At 31.9% G+C, this 8,786-nt stretch overlaps 1 long non-coding RNA gene across 1 annotated transcript; it reads left to right on the top strand.

Moving 5' to 3' along the window:
- Positions 1-737: 737 nt before the first annotated feature.
- On the top strand, positions 738-5,049 carry LOC143043276 (uncharacterized). The gene is made up of 3 exons (XR_012968287.1): positions 738-839; positions 3,037-3,844; positions 4,624-5,049. It is a non-coding gene; the product is annotated as an uncharacterized LOC143043276 (long non-coding RNA).
- Positions 5,050-8,786: the final 3,737 nt, after the last annotated feature.

Genomic DNA, 8,786 nt, shown 5'->3' with positions numbered 1-8,786 from the left:
CAACATTGCACCTTAAAAGAGTGTATGTATCTGGTTTTCTATTCCTTCATGCTTTTTTTTAATTTAAACCATTTTTCATTATTTACTATAAATTAACTCCTCATAGATACCAGGACTAAATTTAGTATATACGCCAGACGCGCGTTTCGTCTACAAAAGACTCATCAGTGACGCTCGAATCCAAAAAAGTTAAAAAGGCCAAATAAATTACGAAGTTGAAGAGCATTGAGAACCAAAATTCCTCAAAGTTTTGCCAAATACAGCTTAAAATAAAATATTGCCTGTTATTCTCTTTTCTTTATATTTTAGCATCCCATTATTCTACATTCTTTATTTTGTTCACCCATTTTTCTCTATTCCTTCTTTTTTATTCTACACATTTTTATATTATTCAATATTTTGTAAAGTTTAATCTAATACACACTTTTTTCATAATCAGCTTGAATATCAGATTAATTAAACAAGGCTAATTTACTTTCGCTTTGGTCATTTTCATTTCTTTTCATTTCATTTCATTTTATTTCGTTTCGTTTCGTTTCGTTTTGTTTCATTGTTTGTTGAGTTTCACACTTTGAAGATATGCAATTATATTGTTTAATGAAATTTATTAAAAAAAAGTCAATTATACAATTTCTTTACTAGGGTGCATTTGCATACATGGTGTATAATGTTGATCTACATAAAGTTTTATATTATCGGATTTAAATTTTATCTTTATCGATTAGTACGGTTTAACTTCCTGTATGCTGTTCTTTTGTAATGGACGAGTCCGTGTTGTTAAACTTTCACATTTTTGTTGTTTGAGAGAGATTATTTAACCAGTTAGAAACTTTATGAAGGTACATATTATTGCTAATGGTTATATTATGTAAATTGATACTGATATAATGTAAAGTAGTTTAATCAAAAAAAAAAAAAAACAATGTCGGTAAACTGCTCAGGTAAAGCCTCCACAAAATCTCCCTTATGCGCCTCGACCATGTCAAAAAGTGGACTGATATAAATTATACAGGCAAACAAGATATGTGCTTTGATAATGCATAGAGGAATTGAAAAAAAGTCGATCATTTCACCCTACCTAAAATGAATTATTATTTATTAGGTCTTTCCACCTTTCCGTGTGGAAAGACCTATTGATTTTGTTCTGATTATTTTTTTTTTCTTCCGCCTAATTTTTTTCTTGCGGTGTAAAAATGTTTCAAAAGATACCGCTTAGTTTTTTTGTATATGATATCATACAGTCTATACGCTTTCGAAACTGACACTGTTTTACCGAACACTTTTCTTTGTAAGAGTTATCTCCCCAAACACTGTTATTCTTGTTATCAGATCTCCTCTGCAACCGTAAAAGAAAGCGACAAATTTATTTTCCAAATTGCTCGTTACATCCTCAAGATGTTAGGTTTTATTTTGACCGAAGCTTTACGAAGACTCCATATGAGAGTTATTTCTCCTTTTATATTGAAATAAATGAAATGAATTTGTAACTGGAAAACCATAAGTGATAAAGGCCTAGGGTCTCTTGATTTGAGGTCCTTGGTCCGAAGAAATGAAAATGAGGTCAAGGTCAAAGGTCAAGGTCATGTTCAAATTTTTGATTTTGGCTTGTTATCTCTTATTTTCAGAAATAATACAAGATATCGACAAGATATTTTCAGACAATTGTTAGTTGCGACATGTCGTAACACATAAATTTTACTTAAAAGGGTACGTAACATTTAATGCGAGTTTTCTCCCCTTTTATATCTAATATTAGTTGTATGGTAGTATAACTCATTAACAATATGAAGTAGAGGCCTAAGGTCTTTTGTTTTGAGGTCCTTGGTTGATGACCTTGAAATTGAGCTCAAGGTCATAGGTAAATTCAACGTTCTAGATTTTGACCTTTGCTCTTTCCTCTTATGTATATATGATAAAGCCATGGGACGTTTTGCAAAAGGTTGCAAGCAAAGTGAACTTGAAAAATCCAACCGGATGTGACCTATTGTAAACAGGAAGTAGCCATTTTTTGTTCTTATTTAATGTAAAAGTATACAGAACCATCTATTTTTGAAATCAGAGTCAAGTAAGCTATCAAAACATACCGGAAGTAACATCTTTTAAACCGGAAGTAATTGATCTCCCTTATTTATATCTTTTTGTATAAAAACCATATATTTTTGGAATCAGCGTTCAATAAACTGTCATTTGACGCTAAAATTGACATTTAAAACCGAATTTTAATATTTTCATATGCAAAAGATCTGTACTGGTGGAAAGACCATCAATGGTTCTCTGAACAATTGGTTTTTAATTATGTTCTTTTTTTTTAATGGCGACACAAAAATAGTCTAGCGTTGTAGCATCTTGTATTAGAAAAAAAAACATTTGATCAATTTATTGAGTTAAACAACACATACACAAATAAAACAGGATTGATCAAATCATTTTGTGTTTTTAAGTTTTATTTTATAACAAATAAGGGACACATGCATTACATAAAATGATCTGTTTTTATAAATTGATCACTCTATTTATACATTTAAAACAGTCGCTTACTTATTAAAGTTGAAAGTAATCGTACCAGATAGCTATAACAGATCAGTGTTACTCAAACTTATATATTAATCTGTTTTATTAGTTTTATTATTAGTTTGTATTTCAGTGCTGCTTCGAATGACACTTCCTCAATTCACTCTATTTATGATTTTAGAAATATATCAACAAAAGTTATCAGAAATGTTATTAAGAAATCTAAATACCGGAGTTCTCATCTGAGAAATATTTTGCCACTTGTCGTAGTTATATTTGACCAAAACATGTAAATAAATATATCAATTACTATGTCGTCATGGTTCTTCCTATAGTTTTTAGAATAACATATATTATAATTATCTCAAGATAAGTTGATCGATAGAATATAATACATTTTTAAATTTTCAAAATCGCAATTGTAGGTAATAATTTTGTGCATGAGCTGGAAACCATGTCAGATTAATAAATACCAACAGTCTGTATCATTTGTTGTAGTTTGAAGGAATACAGATTTCATTTCAGAAATGGCGCAATCGTTTGTAAAATGCGAGATATGTGATGAACGTGAATGTGCACTGATTTGTTTAGATTGTGACCAGTATTTCTGCCAGAAATGTAAAGAAGGGCATATAAAGACAAAGACAACTAAACACCACCAATTTCTAGACAGTGGAACCTTTCAGCCGCAGTATAAAAAATTGAGATGCACTGAACACGAACACCATTTTATTTTCTTTTGTGAGCGATGCGAAACTCTTGTTTGTCCAGTATGTCTGCCAGAAAATCACCAAGAGCATCGAATGCTTAAAATAGGTAAAGTAGCTTCTATTAAAAAGAAAGAGTTAAATGAGACTCTTAAAATATTTGTTACAAAACTGAATGAGTTTGATTCCGAGGTGAGTAGTATACAAAGTATTACGGAAAAGTGTAAAGGAGAAAATAAAGATGTAATTCAGCATGTGGATGAGCAAGCAAAGCATATTTCAAATGTTCTTGAGAATCAAAGACGATGCATTATCAAAAGTGTAAAGCAAAAGGCAAAAACGGAGGAAAAGAGAATTTCCATCTTATTGGAGGATCTCCAGCATTGTATGAAAGAAGCAAAAGAATTGGAAAGAAAGGTTAAACTTGATCTCCAGGGAAGCGAAACGTCATTATTGTCGAATTTTCAACTGAGAAAATCGAAGCTCGACACATTTGAATTCAATGATACGACCATTTCAACATGTTCAGTTCAATTTGCAAAATTTGATGTCCCAAAGGAAGAGCTGTCACTTCTTGAAAGCGTTTTTAGTGGTAACTTGTGCGGTTTGAGTGAACATGAAGAAAGGTGAGAATTTTTATGAACGGTATTCATATCAGTTAATTAATTGTTAATTGGTAAATTAAATTTAATAATCTGATAAAAAATAAACACACTTAAGATTTCACATAAACGGAAAGAACTTAATACACAGAATTGCAAAAACATCATTGAAAAATTATCATAATACAAATTAAACTAGTCCAATGAAAGTAGTAATGTTTTATAAAAAAAGGTTTAAAGTAAAAGCTTTTTGCACCCTACTATATTCAACATGTTCAAGGTTTTAACATTTTTCACAGTATGTAATATTATAGGTAAAGATGACAACAACCGTTTTATATCTTAATATATTGAGTTAGTCTTAGGGAAGATGCTTCAAATTTGAATAGTTACGAAATGATTAGGATGATATCATAATGTTATTAAAAGAATAAAGCCGAAAATGTAAGAAAAAAGGTAAGAATACAGATGATATGCAAACAAATCATGAATAACATTTTCGATTATCTTTATTTCTATTTAAAATTTAGCTTTTTTCATGAAGCAAATAAATAACGGTAACACTTTCGATTTAAAAAAAATAAACGCGAAAGTTTTCCAAGTCGACAATGTTAATTTGTACTCGAACAAAAGTCACAAACGTGTTTTATTCACCCATACTGTGAATTTTGGTTTTGCATGGGTATTAATTTTCGTGCTTTATGGAAATTTTAATTGTCGTTGATACTTAGTGTCGTGGTTTTGTCGAAGTCTGCATATTAACCGTTTGGCAAACACGATATTTTCTTTCATTTTATTTGTAGAAATACACTGAAAAATATGATGTCCATGCATGATAGGAAGATGAAAGAACTTCAGAAAGAACTCAAAAATCAAATTCACATCAGGTTTGATTTATTTTAAAGCATTTAAATATGTCAAAGGCGATCATAACATATATTGTCAAGTTCACACTTTCTCCAATTCGTGGTTCAATAAAACAACGCACTATGCAGGATACTAATGTTGGACCATCTTATACAATCTCTGAATAAATATCAGTCGAATAAAACAATTAGAAATATATAAATGTACAAATACGTCCAATTTATGTCTGAGCAACATGATAAAATGTACGAAGGCCGTACATTGACCTATAATGATTTACTTTTATAAATTGTTATTTGGATGGAGAGTAGCCTCATTGGCACTAATATCACATCTTCCTATATATACCAAAGAACTGAGATCCGTTATTAAGAACACAAATCTCATATTATGTATTATATAGACCACAGAAAAATAAGACTTTATAATCAACAGTCGTTTTGAATCAATTTGCGGAGAGTTTTACATATTGTTCACAAACTAATGCATTGTTGTGATTTAAATTTCATTTGTTTTGTTTATTTAGGGATATTTGGTGTTTTGTTAGTTTGATATTGCCGTGACAGTTCCCCGAACACTGTCTTCATATAATAAAGATAAGATCGCGACACAGTGTGATTAAGAAATTCAGCCAGAAAAGTGCTTTTGCCACAATAAATTAATAAAAGTTTCCCATTATGCCACTGGGAAGCAAAAGAAGTTAGGTAACCATATATTCCGTTTCATCTCCCCATCTTGTAAGTATTCTACTACTAACATATCGATTCTATGGTTTTTACTACCACACTTACTACTATCAAAAATAACTTTCTAATAAAGATTATGAAAATAATGGTATTAATTATTTTTGGAGTGTTAAAATTCTTTAGAGGTTTTAGATAAAACGCATGCTTTTGATGGTCCTATTAATTCTGTTGACATGTATGACTTTTCTACTTTCTACTCTAAACTTCCACACAATCTTATCAAGAAAACGTTGTCATATTTAATTAAACGGTCTTTTGAAAAATCTCATTGCAAATGTATTTGCTGTAACTCGTTAAAAGACTTTTCTATTTCGAAAAAAGTAAAGTCTGCTAGATATACTTACTGGAAATATGAAGATATGATTGAAGCTTTAACTTTTCACCTGCGTAACATATATGTACGTTTCGGCGATAACATGTATCGAGAGGTAGTAAATATCCTATGGGACTCTACTGTGCCAAGTCAATAGAATATTTATTCCTGTATTGCGATGGAACTCAGTGTATGACCAAACTCAGTAAAGACACGTCATTGTTACATTTAGTTGATACATTCACTGAAGCACGCCTCTGGGTGCGGGAGTTTTTTTTTCTCTCGCTGCATTGAAGACCCATTTGTGGCCTTCGGCTAAGTAGAAACTCTATACTAAAGAAAAGAAACGATTTTTCATTCCCTATTGTTAATTTTCCCTTTTAAAACGGCGATGTTCCCTTGGTTCTATTACCCGGTATTAATAAACCCCAACTCGGTCGTTATTATCGTATGTGTAGTTATGTCATAGATTTTAACGAATATAATCAATGAATCACTGGTAAATTATTAAGTTAAGGATTTCGTTATCATAAATTAATTAAAACTTTTACTAAATTCTTTTAAAGATACAAAGATTTGATTAGTAAATTTGTCTGTACCTGTAGAAAGCTTCTAATTACCTGTAATTTACGTTCAAATTTACCGCAATACTGTACTAAAAGCGCGGAAATCACAATGTGATCCATGTAAACTCATCGCACCTTTAAACAAACTTATAACCCAAATTCATGTATTTGGTTTTGATGTTATATATATATGTTATATTTGTTATTCTCGTGGGATTTTGTCAATGTGTGTTACATTTTAGTGTTATGTCGTTGTTCTCCTCTTATATTTAATGCGTTTCCCTCGGTTTTAGTTTGTTATCCCGATTTTGTTTTTTGTCCATGGATTTATGAGTTTTGAACAGCGGTATACTACTGTTGCCTTTATTTATCACCACCGGACCGGAATCTCTGCTGGTGGACAATCTGTCCCCGAGGATTCTACCAGTCCGGTAGCCTAACAGCATGAAAACTAGTAGAACAAAAAATATTATACTGGATGATACGACGCCCAGGATAAAAAGGTGTCAATCGGCTGTTGTCAAGGACACAACAACACCGATTTTATCAGGTGTCCCAAGGATCATCTTAAATGATGTTATGAAAATGACACACGTGCAGTCTTCTAAATCCTCATTATACTATAAAAATTCAGACAAGTTTGAATATATTCGGCCGTGTACTGTTCAACTTTCAGATATTTTAGATTTCAATGACAACCATCAATATTGCTCTATTTCCAAATGTAACCGTAAAAATTGTAAAACCTGTGATATACTTATAACTGATACCCACTTTCAAAGTAATTTAACCACCAAAAATTACAATACACATAGTCATGAGGATTTGAATTGCACTGCTTCCAATATTGTATACGGTATTGAATGTACTCTTTGTGGATTGATCTACGTCGGGGAAACTCGACAAAGACTCAATTTTAGGATGAATGATCATCGGTCTAATGTAAATGATCCTAATAACAACAAATTTCTCTATAAACATTTCAATCAGCCCGACCATTCTATTGTTTCAATGAAAGTCCGGATTATAGAGAAAATATATCATCCAACAAATGACCCCATATTGAGTACACCATATCGTTTACAAAGAGAAGACTTTTGGATAAGAGAGTTGGGAACAGCCATTCCCTATGGATGCAATGACAAAATTGATGGTGTAGGTATTTTGTCTAGTCCCAGGTGTAGTACCGTCAATACATTACAATTGTTTAATACTTCTGCTCGACGAAATAGAAGTCATGGTCACAGAAAATATATACCACCTGCTGTACACACCGTGACAATTGATAGTCTATTAACGTCTGTTCAAAAACCTTTAGGAATTCATCATATTAGAACTAAATTATACTCCATTCCATTGTCAAAACTTTCTTTACTATTTCAAGATGCCCAAAATACTTCCGTTACTGATTCTCGTTCTGTTTTGTATAGATTAGTTGCAATTATCATGGACATTGCTAACCATAGACTATTCAAACCCGTATCGACTACATCCAATAGTGAGGAAAAACGTTATTTTTTTAAGGTAGAATTCGCCAATAAAGGTTTAGATGCTATAAATATTAGCAATATTTTCCATCAAAAATCTGTACAAAAAACTATACCCGATTACTTCAAAAATAAAGCAACACCTGTTATTTCTTATACTTACACCAAGTCTATTGCATCCAAGATTTTCAACCACAAGAGAGTTTTAGAGGCTTTTAACCTCAAAGATACAAAATCCAAACCTCCGGATTGCTCATGTGCATCGTCACAATACAATTACAGTCCAGCTGGTCATATTATTACTGGAGACCTTGGCATCGTTACCAATGAACAACTAAGAGAGTTGTTAGCCAAGGGACCAAAATATAGAATCCCCCAGCCCATCAACTGGAAAAAGAATTTCAAGTTACTGATGGATGCAGTTGAGGACTATGCAAGAAAATGGGTAAAGCGCGAACCAGACGAACCAGAACTGGACACTTTGTCTGAATGGATCAAAGCCATTCGATCATGCATTCAGAGGCGCATACAAAAACTACGATGTAATATGAGTACTAAAGTTTCTAACCCTTTCAAGAATCCGGAGGTTGTGGATGCTTTATCCTCTTTGCATGACAAATATGTCGTTGTTCCAGCAGATAAAGCCTCCAATAATATTGTCTTCATATGTAAAAAACATTATTTGCAATGTCTCACTACAGAGCTTGGAATTGATAAAACTACCGGTAATCCTACATATTCTTTAACATCATTTACCAAGGACGAAATTTTACAAAATCATAAATCTGTCCTTCTTTCTTTTGGTATCAACATCAAAGAAAACGAAGAAAACTTGCCTTCATTATACTGGATACCCAAATTACACAAAACTCCATATAAAGAACGATACATAGCTGGGTCTTCAAAATGTTCAACCAAACATCTTTCTAAAGTACTGACTACTATTCTTTCGACAGTTAAAGATGGGCTTCAAAAATATTGTGAGGA

The sequence above is a fragment of the Mytilus galloprovincialis genome, chromosome 8, assembly GCF_965363235.1.
Source record: "Mytilus galloprovincialis chromosome 8, xbMytGall1.hap1.1, whole genome shotgun sequence".
Taxonomy (NCBI): domain Eukaryota; kingdom Metazoa; phylum Mollusca; class Bivalvia; order Mytilida; family Mytilidae; genus Mytilus; species Mytilus galloprovincialis.
The sequence above is the reverse complement of the archived record's forward strand: the minus strand, read 5'-3'. Positions and strand labels throughout refer to the sequence as shown.